Source organism: Neoarius graeffei, chromosome 18 (assembly GCF_027579695.1).
Source record: "Neoarius graeffei isolate fNeoGra1 chromosome 18, fNeoGra1.pri, whole genome shotgun sequence".
Classification (NCBI taxonomy): Eukaryota; Metazoa; Chordata; class Actinopteri; order Siluriformes; family Ariidae; genus Neoarius; species Neoarius graeffei.
In genome coordinates, this window is record NC_083586.1 from 52,930,593 (window position 1) to 52,945,447 (window position 14,855).

Genomic DNA, 14,855 nt, shown 5'->3' on the forward strand with positions numbered 1-14,855 from the left:
GAGTGGTGATGACAAATAAGGTAGTTTTCATGTTAGCTTTTTCAGAAAGTTCTGTATGTTTGGAAAGTGAGTGCTGTTTTCAAGTATGCAGAAAACCAATTCCTGGTCCTCTTGAAATTAGTTTTGGACTCATTTCTGAAACCTGGTGCAGCCATAACAGGTACTGAAGCTATCCTCTGTCAAGTAAGGTGATTGGTTCAACTTCCATCCATCCATCCATCCATCCATCCATTACCTGTAGCCGCTTATCCTATTCTACAGGGTCACAGGCAAGCTAGAACCTATCCCAGCTGACTGTGGGTGAAAGGCGGGGTACACCCTGGACAAGTCATCAGATCATCGCAGGGCTGACACATAGAGACAAACAACCATTCACACTCACATTCACACCTACAGTCAATTTAGAGCTACCAATTATCCTAACCTGCATGTCTTTGGACCGTGGGGGAAACCAGAGCACCCAGAGGAAACCCACACAGACACGGGGAGAACATGCAAACTCCACACAGAAAGGCCCTCGTCGGCCGCTGGGCTCAAACCCAGGACCTTCTTTCTGTGAGGTAACAGTGCTAACCACAACATGACCATGCCACCCTGTTTCAAGTTTAATGATGGGGAAAAGGGTTAGTATGGTCATCATGACATGTCCCATAGCCAGCAAGGGTCATAAGGGCACCACCAATGACACTTTAATAGTCCATAGTTGGTTTGTCTAGGGCATTTTAAACTTGGTGGAGCCCATCCCTCTCCAAGCTTGATCAATGGACAATTTAGAGTAGCCAGTTAACCTAATTGCATGTCTTTGGACTGTGGGGGAAACCGGAGCACCCCCACGTAGACACAGGGAGAACATGCAAACACCACACAGAAAGACCACCATCAGCCACTGGGCTTGAACCCAGAACCTTCTTGCTATGAAGCAACAGTGCTAACCATGGCACCACCATGCCACCCAGAAACCAAATGCCTTACTGATTTATAAAACCATTGGACTAGAGATAGGACTTTGTGGTATGCACTGAGAGTATTGTCAAATACACAAGTCTGCATAGTTAAAAATCTTCTTTGACAAGAACAGCACCTCATTACAGTATTCTTTTCATGATGACATGCTGAGCATCCAAAAAGTGCTGTTTGTCCAAGTTTTGGTGTTGGTAAAAAGAAAAACAGCATACCATTTTGCAAACCTGCACAAAACCTGCAAACCTGCACAAAACCATTTTGCAAACCTGCACAAAAGTGAAAGCAAAGCTGCATTTATAAGCCCTACCCCAAACAAGCATAGAATCAGTCCTAAGTGGGAACTCAAATATTCAGGCCATGTGTGAAAACGCCCAAAGTCCATAGAGGCAGCTGCCTCCTCCTCCTTCTCCTCCTCCTGGCTGGACTGGAGACAACCTGTAGGACTTTCTGTGCACTGGAGCTTAGTTATGCATTCAGAAGGAATCTTGGTGGCTTACTTTTAGGCTCCTGAATAACATTTATCAATATCGCTGTGTTATAACAGCTTAGCATAAATCCTTGAGCTATAAACTCCCAGATATGTTTGATGTAACCACTTGGGAATGTTTTGATTAGCTACAAACCAAATGAAGTTACCAGTGTCAAAAGTTGATTGTTTGATGAAATGGTTTATTTCTATAAATCATCCATTTTATGACTGCAAAATTATTCTCCAGTGAACAGCTTACAAATACTCAACAACCTCAATTCCAGTGGACACATTTTCTTTGTCAAGAGCAACTTCTGTTTGAACATACCCCAAAGTCAAAGTCTAGGCTTATTTTATGTTTGGAAAAAAAAAAGTCAATGCCGAGAGCGGCACCTCACCCAAGATGCGTTTCTCAGAACACATTTGCTGACGCCCTTTACCGTAAGAAAGCAGGTTGCAACAAATTGGCATTGGCCCCTCGCTGTGGTGGTAATGGTTCCCCACCTCAGGTAGGGTTATGTGGAGCAATACACCATGTTTTCCATCGCAGACACCTCGCCTCGATCACCAGGTCCAGCTGCACACAGCAGGCTGGAAGGCTGTTTATTGTAAGGCTGTGTCCAAGAGGAGGGAGTGCGGCACTGGGCCAGGAAAGCAAGACAAAGTGTTTGGGAGACTTAAGGCTCGAGAGTGACCTACAAATCCTTGAGCTCGAACAGAATATGATGAGAAGACACGAAAGGGAAAAACTTCTGTTCAGTGTAAAGGCAACAGGACAGGTTTGATTGGTGGTAGCTCTTAGAACTACAGCTAAGTTCAGTTTTATAGACATCCATTTCTTAAAGAAATAAATATGAATTCCACCTGCTATGTTGTCTCTTATCTGTTATACCTTCTTTTGATTGATTTGTTTTGTCTTTTGGTAGTGCCATTACTCTGTAAAGCATTCTTACATTGGTGAGTGAAAGGTGCTATATAAATTAAAGTTGTTGTTGATGTTTAGTTTCCAAGCTTGGTAATCTTGGTTACAATATTACACGCTTTTTAATTTGCTGTTCTCTGCATGCTAAACCATAATATTCTATCCACATTCACTGGATATGAGCAATCATGCGCTCTGATTGGCTAGCCTGGGCCCGCCCATCCTAAGTGTGACGCAACACGAGGGCCTGTTGCGAGCTTTGAAGTCGCGTTAGCCAGACCACTGATTGGCTACTCTACAACTAGGATATCAGCTCATATACCATGAGTAGAGAAAAACAAAATGTTGGAGTGCATCAAGTCAGATATATCACTTTATCAAGTATTTAAAAGGAACAGAAATAGCTAAAAGAATATAGTCCTGTCCCCCCCAAACAAAACATCGCCTGTTCCATACTCCAGCCCAGTTGGTGGTGGTAATGCACCTTTAAGTTGGTTTGTCAACCGCCAAAAAACCCTAAAGAAGAAGAAGAAGAAAATGGCAAAACGTGTCACTGAACCAACCGAGGAGGAAATAAAAGCTGTACTCGAAAACAACCCCCCCCCCAAAAAAAAAATCCAAAAAAGCAACAAAATATGAAACTAGACAGGGACACTCTAATGAGTGTAAACCCCGCCTTTTCCCTATTAAAATACATTGGGCGAAAATTTCAAAGTTCTGCCATGACCTTGACCTTTGACCTTTGACCTCCAAAATTTAATGGTTTCCTTCCTGGGTGATTGGCAACACGTACAAAATTTGGTCCAAATCGATCCATTGGTTCTTGAGATATCTTGCAGACACACAGACAGACAGACAGACAGAGATACACACACACACAGACTGACGCAGGTGAAAATAATAACCCCTCCGACTACTGTCGGCGGGGTTAATAAAAGTATGTGATGGTGATGGTAAGAAAGTATCTTTTTTTATTTTTCAAGAATTATTATTATCGCATTTTTCACAAATTGCTGCTGTCATTTCTCCAGTTTGTTTACATTCTAAGCAGAACTGATTTTGTCGGACATTTGTATAAAGTTTTTATTTATCGAATTTGCAAAAAATGTAAAATAAAAATGCTCTGTTTCTCAAAATCCATTGAATGTGAATAGAATAAAACAGTTATTCCATTCAATCTCGTCGTACATGGCTTATAGCCAACTTGGCGCTCCATGCCCCGTCGGCTATCAGCTCATGCACAACTCGATTTCATGGAATAACTATTAAATGCATGAAAAGGTTATCTCATGATCTATAAGACACCTGATCCAGCTAAAGTCCTCAGGAACATCTGAACATTAGAGCCACGTGTGTTGGATTAGGGTTTTGACATTTAAAAACATGTGCTGCATCTGAAATTGTATATTTCTAGCATGAATAGTGTGCCAAACTGATGTTCATTGTGTTAAAAACCAGAGTGTTATAGCAGCCCAAGATAAGTAAAGGTGTTATAACTGAAGCCCAAGATGAACCTCTTTGAGTAGCTTAGACACCCTGAACATCACACTGCCCTCTTCTACAACCCCAATTCCAAAAAAGTTGGGACAAAGTACAAATTGTAAATAAAAACGGAATGCAATGATGTGGAAGTTTCAAAATTCCATATTTTATTCAGAATAGAACATAGATGACATATCAAATGTTTAAACTGAGAAAATATATCATTTAAAGAGAAAAAATAGGTGATTTTAGATTTCATGACAACAACACATCTCAAAAAAGTTGGGACAAGGCCATGTTTACCACTGTGAGACATCCCCTTTTCTCTTTACAACAGTTTGTAAACGTCTGGGGACTGAGGAGACAAGTTGCTCAAGTTTAAGGATAGGAATGTTAACCCATTCTTGTCTAATGTAGGATTCTAGTTGCTCAACTGTCTTAGGTCTTTTTTGTCGTATCTTCCGTTTTATGATGCGCCAAATGTTTTCTATGGGTGAAAGATCTGGACCCTTCTTCTACGCAGCCATGATGCTGTAATTGATGCAGTATGTGGTTTGGCATTGTCATGTTGGAAAATGCAAGGTCTTCCCTGAAAGAGACGTCGTCTGGATGGGAGCATATGTTGCTCTAGAACCTGGATATACCTTTCAGCATTGATGGTGTCTTTCCAGATGTGTAAGCTGCCCATGCCAGACGCACTAATGCAACCCCATACCATCAGAGATGCAGGCTTCTGAACTGAGCGCTGATAACAACTTGGGTCGTCCTTCTCCTCTTTAGTCCGAATGACACGGCATCCATGATTTCCATAAAGAACTTCAAATTTTGATTTGTCTGACCACAGAACAGTTTTCCACTTTGCCACAGTCCATTTTAAATGAGCCTTGGCCCAGAGAAGACATCTACGCTTCTGGATCATGTTTAGATACGACTTCTTCTTTGGACTATAGAGTTTTAGCTGGCAACGGCGGATGGCACAGTGAATTGTGTTCACAGATAATGTTCTCTGGAAATAGTATTCCTGAGCCCATTTTGTGATTTCCAATACAGAAGCATGCCTGTATGTGATGCAGTGCCGTCTAAGGGCCCGAAGATCATGGGCACCCAGTATGGTTTTCCAGCCTTGACCCTTACGCACAGAGATTCTTCCAGATTCTCTGAATCTTTTGATGATATTATGCACTGTAGATGATGATATGTTCAAACTCTGCAATTTTACACTGTCGAACTCCTTTCTGATATTGCTCCACTATTTGTTGGCGCAGAATTAGGGGGATTGGTGACCCTCTTCCCATCTTTACTTCTGAGAGCCGCTGCCTCTCCAAGATGCTCTTTTTATACCCAGTCATGTTAATGACCTATTGCCAATTGACCTAATGAGTTGCAATTTGGTCCTCCAGCTGTTCCTTTTTTGTACCTTTAACTTTTCCAGCCTCTTATTGCCCCTGTCCCAACTATTTTGAGATGTGTTGCTGTCATGAAATTTCAAATGAGCCAATATTTGGCATGAAATTTCAAAATGTCTCACTTTCGACATCTGATATGTTGTCTATGTTGTATTGTGAATACAATATCAGTTTTTGAGATTTGTAAATTATTGCATTCCGTTTTTATTTACAATTTATACTTTGTCCCAACTTTTTTGGAATCGGGGTTGTACACAAGGAACTGTTATCGTAATAGAATCCTAAAAATCTCTAACAGGGCTCCAAGATGATTTAGGATTCTAAGCAATAAATAAAACACTTTTTCTTGAACGAGCTAAAAATGTCAACTTCAGCTTCTTCATGCATTTTGGATACTCAGCTGTCTCCCATCAAACATCTAAGCAGAACAGAGTAAGCCACCATGGTAAATAAACTGAAATGAGAGGTCACGGGGTAAAAAAGTGAAGTGCTGTTTATTGTTGCTAAGCTGCATGGAGATCCAGGTCAGCACAGAACCACAGATGGTCCTTCTTTCTCAGGGGAAACCCACTGAATGGTGGAAGGGAAGATTAAACAGGATGGACCATAACTGTCATTGTCGCTTGGTGGAAACTCTGCATTTTGCGTGTTTGACCTATTTCTGAGATCATTTATGTGACTTTATTTATAAGTACTAGGCTCACCAATTAGGAAAGCAAAATCTGGTGCTGGACCAGCACAAACCAGAGACTCTTACTTCACTTGATTCACAGGCAGAGAAATAAAGAACATGCTGAGGATCATAAGGAGAAGACCAGATGACTGGGGTGGGGTGGTAGCATTCAGTTTTCCTGTCAAGGAAAATAGGAACTGTATTTATTTCTTGTGTCAGGTTCAGGTTTGATTGATTTTTATTTTTATTATACCCCCACTCGGGGGGGCTTATACTGGTTTATCTCTGTATCTCCATCCATCTGAAAGACCTTTTTTCTCAGCAACCACAAATCATAGCCACTTGGTACTTGGTACAAAACTTCAGCTTGGGGTTCTATATCGTGTATAGCATTTTCAGGTCTGTCGCACATCGACTTCCTGTTTACCGACTGAACGTATTTACAAAACACACAGGGTGGATTCACAAAATTTTCATAACATTTTTCTCAGCGACTACAAATCACAACTGCTTGATATTTGGTAACAAGGTTCAGCTTGGTGTTCTATACCGTATATACCGTTTTCAGGTCTGTCGCACATCGACTTCCTGTTTATCGACTGAACGTTTTTACAAAACATATAGGGTGGATTTTGACGTGATTTCAAGAAGCAAAATGCAATTTCAAAATGACAGTTTACCAGGATGCTGTTTGAAATCCCTGGGGAGAGACACTGCTCTTTACTTACTCGTTTCAGGGTTAATTATTTGTTGAAGTCAACATTCAGAATAAGTGTCCTGTTCCTTCAATTGCTGGCATTCTGATACAAGCGGGAGCGGGGTATACGTAAGTGAGCAGTAGCTCACAGTTGAGCTTGTTTTTAAAAGTAACCTGAAGGTGATTGTCTTATTCGACCTCATCTCACACCAATGCAATTCAATGCAAGACACATGAAAGGCAGAAAGATGTAATAAGTTGTCTCATTTGTCTGAATTTGTAAATACGACTGATTATTTCTTCTCATGCTCACTTTGAAGCATGAAACTCTCCTGTGTATACCATATCATTTGATTGACAAGGGGTTGACCCAACACCTGAAGGCTGTTTTCTTCGAGGTCAAGCATGTACAAAGCCATGACCCTGTTACTGGATGTCTGGATCACTAATGTTAACATGTGCTAACCAGGTGGAATACACATGGCTACTGAACCCTGACAGTGTCTGTTTAAGAGACAGGTGTAAGCTTTGATTTTAATTCTAACAAAGGTGTGGTGCTGTTTTTTTTTTCTTCTTAAAATCAAAGCACCAGTAAATGAGCAATCTGGATATAGAACAAGCCGATGTGGCCTGTAATCAAATGGAGATCAGAGACACTATATCCTTTAGTGCTTCACCGCTAAAGCTTGGATTTTTCCCCAGCTCTTATTGTTTTTCAGACACAGATTAAGCCTCAGTATAAGTTATACCTTTGTATGTGGCGGCCTGGGAAAACCATTCACATGGTGAGATCTCGACACTTTCTACTATATATAGGTACAAAAACTACAGACTTTCCTAATTAGAGCATTATTTACATTTTGACATACAGTGGTGCTTGAAAGTTTGTGAAACCTTTAGAATTTTCTATATTTCGGCATAAATATGACCTAAAACATCAGATTTTCATGCAAGTCCTAAAAGTAGATAAAGAGAACAAAGTTAAACAAATGAGACAAAAATATTATACTTGGTCATTTATTTATTGAGGAAAATTATCCAATATTGCACCAAAATGTCCTAGTTTGGTCTCATCTGTCCACAAAACATTTTTCCAATAGCCTTCTGGCTTGTCCACGTGATCTTTAGCAAACTGCAGAGGAGCAGCAATGTTCTTTTTGGAGAGCAGTGGCTTTCTCCTTGCAACGCTGCCATTACATTAGCCAATGTGAGAGAGGCCTTCAGATGCTTAGAAGTTACCCTGGGGTCCTTTGTGACCTCGCCAACTATTGCACACCTTGCTCTTGGAGTGATCTTTGTTGGTCGACCGCTCCTGGGGAGGGTAACAATGGTCTTGAATTTCCTCCATTTGTACACAATCTGTCAGACTGTGGATTGGTGGAGTCCAAACTCTTTAGAGATGGTTTTGTAACCTTTTCCAGCCTGATGAGCATCGACAACGCTTTTTCTGAGGTCCTCAGAAATCTCCTTTGTTTGTGCCATGATACACTTCCACAAACATGTGTTGTGAAGATCAGACTTTGATAGATCCCTGTTCTTTAAATAAAACAGCGTGCCCACTCACACCCGATTGTCATCCCATTGATTGAAAACACCTGACTCTAACTTTACTTTCAAATTAACTGCTAATCCCATACTTTTGCCACTCACAGGTATGTAATATTGGATTATTTTCCTCATCTCATTATCTCTAGCCACTTTATCCTGTTCTACAGGGTCACAGGCAAGCTGGAGCCTATCCCAGCTGACTACGGGCGAAAGGCGGGGTACACCCTAGACAAGTCGCCAGGTCATCACAGGGCTGACACATAGACACAGACAACCATTCACACTTACGGTCAATTTAGAGTCACCAGTTAACCTAACCTGCATGTCTTTGGACTGTGGGGGAAACCGGAGCACCCGGAGGAAACCCACGCGGACACGGGGAGAACATGCATACTCCACACAGAAAGGCCCTCGCCGGCCACGGGGCTCGAACCCGGACCTTCTTGCTGTGAGGCGACAGCGCTAACCACTACACCACCGTGCCGCCCCGGAGTGTACAGTATCTGATTGAAAACTGAAGTATGCCCGTTTCACTCTGGCAGGTTGCTACACAACAACTTCACTGATGCATGATAAAGGAAACCACAGTTAGCTAGCACGGTTTTAGACACCTTTCGGCAAACTGACTGCTTTTACTATGACATCCCGATTCTTTGCCAGAATATATTCAAGCTAAGATTAAAAAATGAAGAAAAACTTTCTGATGTCTAGTGAAGAGTGTTACATACAGGCAACATGGTGATGCAAACAGTAGTGTTGCTGTCTCACAGCTCCGGGGTCACTGGTTCCATCCTGACCCCAGGTTAGTGTTTTGCATGTTCTCCCCATTAACATTCCTCCACAGTCTCCCACATCCCTTAGACATGCCTGTAGGAGGACTGACGACCTGACATTTGCCCCTACATGAAAGTGAATAATGCCTTGTAATGAACTAGTGTTCCATCCAGGTTGTGTTCCCATGGTTCCATCACAACCAGGATAAAGCTCTTACTGAAGATGCATGTTTGGTGACATACTGTAACACTCACTCATCCACCCGCTGTTTGATGCAGTTTTCTAATCAGCCGATCCCTTGACAGCAGCACAATGCATCAAATCATGCAGATACAACTCAAGAGCTTCAGTTACTTAATGTTCACGTCAAACATCAGAATGGGAATAATTGTGATCTCAAAGTGTGATTTTCTTTCACTGTGGTATGGGTGTTGGTTTGAGCCAGATGGACTGGTTTGAATATTTCAGAAACTGCTGATCTCTTGCGGTTTTCACACATGACAGTCTCTAGAGTTTACACAGAATGGTGCGAAAAACAAAAAAACATTGAGTTCTGTGGATGGAAACAAACGCCTTGTTGATAAGACAGGTCAGAGGAAAATGGCCAGATTCGTAGTTCGTAACTGTCAGGAAGGATATAGCAACTCTTTACAACTGTGGTGAGCAGAAAAGCATCTCAGCATGTAACAGCAGAAGAACACATTGGGTTCCACTCCTGCAGCCAAGAACAGGGATCTTAGAATCAAGAACAAGTTCCTATATAGAGGCTTGTGAGTGTAGATTACAATATATTATATATTTTGACACATATTCTGGTTTCTCAAAGTATATTAAATTCAGCCAGAGCGACATCTGATGGGTTTTTCCAGACCACACGTGTTGCTGGAAGTATTTTTAATTTGTTGTTACTAACTCAGCCAAACTTGCTTCTGGAAAAATCCCAGTGTACTTTTTTTTTCTTTGAAACGTCGAGCAAAAAGTCTGCTGATCTTCAGTAGATGGGTTATCTCAAAGCAACATGTCAAGCATCTAGCGTTTGGTTGTTTTTTTTTTCTTATAGTAAACACATCGTAAATATTTCTTCATTATGTGCTATTGATTCCAGACAGACTTCTCAGCTGAGGCTCGAAGAAGTGAGTCTCACCTTCAGTTCTGCTCAGTAGTCTTGAGACACAGCCAACTTCCATATGTCTGAGACGTTCGACTCGTTTTTTGGGTTTATTTTTCAGCATCATGGTGCTTTGCTCAGACACAGGAACCCTGCTCTTTCTCAAAATATACTGGAGTCCTGTGTGACAGAAGAATTCACAGAAGAGTTCTCCCTGGGCACCACTGACCCCTAATGCATCCTGGGAGTTTCCCTTATTCACTGTTTTTATATGTAAGGGTCCAAACACCTGACATGGATGGAACAATTATATGACTAATTGAGGACAAAGTTAAAAAAAAGTCAAAGTCCCTCTCACGCCAGAATCTGGTCTTCCCAGGCAGTCTCCTGTCCTAGTATTAACCAACTCTTTGAGGCGTATGGGTGCAGCGCTGATCTCCGTTTCGATAGCCCTCAGCCTCTCGCCTATACAGCGAAGGGTTAGTCCTCTGGTAACTGTGAGAGTTTGACTTCCCCACTCGCATCTGTATTGCCTTGCCAGATGGCAGTAGGTACCATTTTTATGATGGTCTTTGGTATGGCTCGACCGCAATTAGAACTCATGAGCTCCTGGTCAAGAGGCAGACACGCTAACCACTAGGCCAACTCACAGTTGAGGATGCCAGGTGTTGAAAACATATATTTTTGGATTTTTATTTATTTATTTATTTTTGGTTCACAACATAACTACCATCAGTATCATGCATGTGCAGAGGGTGGGGGCTTTAGGTGCTCAAGCATGTTTGTTTGTTTGTTTGTTTGTTTGTTTGTTTGTTTTGCCTGCCCAGGGCCCTTATCAAAAAGAACTTTAATGATGAATAATATTTAAACTATCAGGTAAAAATGCCCATCTTTGAAATTCTCCCTCGTTGAATGAAGGTCCCATTAGCCAATAGAAATTAAATGCACAACCACCAGCTCACGTGTCTATCAGTCTGAAGAAGCAAAAGTCAGTGACACTGACAAACAGGAAAGTAAATAACTAAAAATATGTAAATAAATTAAACGCCAGTTTAGCTCAAACTCTGAACCGTCAGAGCAACATAATATCTTGTGACACCACAAGTTAGCTTTGTGTGTGCTTCGTACAAACACGACGACTCCATGACTTGACTTGAGTCATCCGTTGTCTTTGAACTCCGGTGAAGCCAGAACAAAGTTCTTCCTTCAAAATTCTTTGTCATGCATTGCATTGATGAGATCGTCAGAGTAAAGCTGAGTATCATCTTCAATGATCTGTTTGAGGGTAGTTCGAGGACGACCAACTCTTCTTTTTCCTTCTGGTTGCCACATCAGTAACTTGCTGGCTGGTTCCTTTCCTCGGGACACATGGCCAGCTAGGGCAAGCCTCCTCTTTCGAATTACTTGAGATAGAGCTGGAAGTGGGCCATACAATTGTGTGTTCAGGATATGATCCCTCCATGATACGTTGTAGATGGCGCGCAGCATCTTTGTGTATGTTCCATCCAACTTTACATTCCTGACTTTGTTTAATGCCCACGACTCAGAGCCATAGACAAGTATGGACTCTACACAAGCTTTGAAGACCTTTGTCTTGGTAGACTTTTTGATTGGAGCTTTCCAGACTCTCTTTAAAGAGTGTAGGGCGCCCCAAGCTTGACCGATTCTTGACTCAATATCATGGTCGCAGTCTGTATACCCTCCAAGATATTTAAAATCTTGAACACGTTCAAAGTTGGAGCCATCAGATGCAGATACACCCTGTTGGGATGTAGGGTTCAGATGCATGTATTTGGTTTTGGAGGCATTCAAGTGTAGGCCGATAGCTTTGCATGCGTCTTCTACACGTTGAAGCAGGTCTTGAGCTTCTGCAACAGTATCCTCCAAGAGGGCGATATCATCAGCATAATCTAGATCTGATAGAGTCTGTGCTGGGTATCGTCTACTACGACGTCTGTACAATGTGAGTCTATCAGTGTCTCGGATTGCAGTTCGCAGGGCATAATCAAGACAGATAATGAATAAAAAGGGTGCAAGTGGATCACCTTGTAGTACACCGGTATTGATAAGAAAGGGGTCAGTCATTCCGTCTGGGGTGATAACTTGAGCAGAGGTGTTGTTATACATGACCCTTATTCCTTCAACCACTTCTTCTGGGATGCCGTAAGCAATCAGTATTTGCAGCATTTTCTCTCTGTTTATTGAGTCGAATGCTTTTTGAAAATCGATAAAAACTATGATTGCTTCCTTGCTAAAGTTCTTCAGCTCTTCTACAATACGGCGGAGGGCGAGAATGTGTGAGGAAGTGGACCTTCCTTGTCTGAATCCATTTTGGTTATTCCTGAGGACATTGTCGATAACTGGCCGGATTCGATTCAGGAGGCATCGGTTATAGACTTTTGACGCAATCTGTGACAGTGCGATGCCTCTGTAATTGTCTGGCAGTCTAAGGTCTCCTTTTTTGGGGACTGGAACTAGGCCAGAAAGACCCCATTCCTCAGGACGGTTGCCAAAGTAAGTCTGATTGCAGAACTTACGGAGTTGTTTCTTCACCTTTGGCATTTTCCAAAACTCTAGTGGGAGACCGTCAAGTCCAGGAGCTTTACCGTTTTTCATTGCCTTCATAGAAGCATCAATTTCTGCCTGTGATAATTCACCAGTTGGTATTTCTTGGAACAGATCGAAGACTTTCTCAACTGGTTGATCAGTATTTACACTAGCTTGATCTACGTTGAGCAAATTTTCAAAGTGATTTTCCCAGATGTGCAAGCGATCATCTCCTTCAATACAAATGGGATTACTTGACTTTTTACCGGAAAGTTTCTTCACGAGCTCCCAGGCAGACTTGATAGCTGAGGCAGCTGCTGCAGTTTCGAAGGTCCTGAGGATTTCATTAATACGCTTATCTTTGTGGTGGTCAAATGTCCTACGAAGATGATTCTGAGCAGATTGAATTTGACCTGTTGAGGTATGCAGAGTGGCTTGGCGAGCTGCCACTACTGAAGGGTGGGCACTAACAGGTCTTGGAGGGCGAGGCTTTGGTGGAAGATCTGCCGCACCGACTTCATTTGCAATCTTGATAAAAGATGAGTAACTTTGTTCTTCTTCAGGAAGGTGGTTGAATTGTGTTACGATGCTGGTGTCGATCTTAGAAGCAAGTTGGGAGTCAGTCATCACTGAGGTCCAATATAACTTCTTCTTCCTAGCAGCTTTTGTGGTACGCAGGCTAAGTTTAACAGAAGTTGAAACAATGCGATGGTCACTTCCGATAGGGTTTGATGTTGAGTAGGCTTGACAATCGTGGACACTATTGCGCCAGCGCTTCCGGTACAGACAAAAGTCTATTTGTGAGAGAGAGCCCTTGGGTGAACGGTAGGTCCAGAGTTTACGAGTGGGCTTACAAAATGACTGGTTACCAATGATAAGGTTGTGCTGTTGTGTAAAATCCAAAAGTAGTTGGCCGTTTCAGTTGGTGATCTTGTGCAATGAGGATCTGTTTCTCAACTGGGCATTGAAGTCTCCACATACGAGCAACATTGCTTGTTGTGGTACATTTGTCACCACTCTGTTCAGGCATGAGTAGAAATCATCAGCAGTTTCATCAGAAAGATTGCTATGTGGTGCATAACATGATACAATCACTGTCTTGGGGTTGCCTTTGAATGTAGCAACTATCAAACGGTCGCTGTATTTCTTAACTGACATAAGTAGTGGTAACAGTTTCGATTGAATGCAGAAGCCTACGCCTCCGATTGAGGCACCACATTCGTTTCTTGTAGCAGATGCAGTGAACAGTGTGCTTACTCTCCATGACATTGAGAGATATTGAGTTTCATTTGTTTTTTTCCAAGCAGTTAGGTCTTTTCACCTGTTTCCTTGTAGTCATGTGAGTCTACATTTAGACCTACTTCATCAGGAAATCATACATAGAGCATATTACACTGTTATGCAAAGATACAAAGTTTATCTTTGAGTGGTGAATGTATATATCACAAGTGAGTGAAGCAAACGAGTGAAATATTTTCCAACATGAGAAGATAAACTTCATATCTTCACGCCACTGTGTAATGTTCTTTATATTATATGGACACATCCACAAAAAAATACACAAATTAATCAAAATCATTTTAATTTTGAACCAGTTCACCATTTTGACAACATGCATCTAGTCAGTGGGAAAACACTTGGAGTGATGTCTCATCTCATTATCTCAAGCCACTTTATTCTGTTCTACAGGGTCACAGGCAAGCTGGAGCCTATCCCAGCTGACTACGGGCGAAAGGCAGGGTACACCCTGGACAAGTCGCCAGGTCATCACAGGGCTGACACACAGACAACCATTCACACTCACACCTACGGTCAATTTAGAGTCACCAGTTAACCTAACCTGCATGTCTTTGGACTGTGGGGGAAACCAGAGCACCCGGAGGAAACCCACGCGGACACGGGGAGAACATGCAAACTCCACACAGAAAGGCCCTTGTCGGCCACGGGGCTCGAACCCAGACCTTCTTGCTGTGAGGCGACAGCACTAACCACTACACCACTGTGCCGCCCTGGGAGTGATGTCATCGGAGTGAAATATCAGAAATTATTATACATACAGGACACTTTATGCATGGAATAAAAACATGTTCTATTCCTTTCTAGTGGGTTTCATTCATTTGGTAGATAGCATGCAATATTGTTCGCACATCACTTATCCTATGTGTATTACGCCACTCTCCCAAATGGAGAACGAGCGTTGAATATGGTTTACGATATTGAATGGCTGTCAAGACAACATGATGTCACACATTAGAGACATAAAACT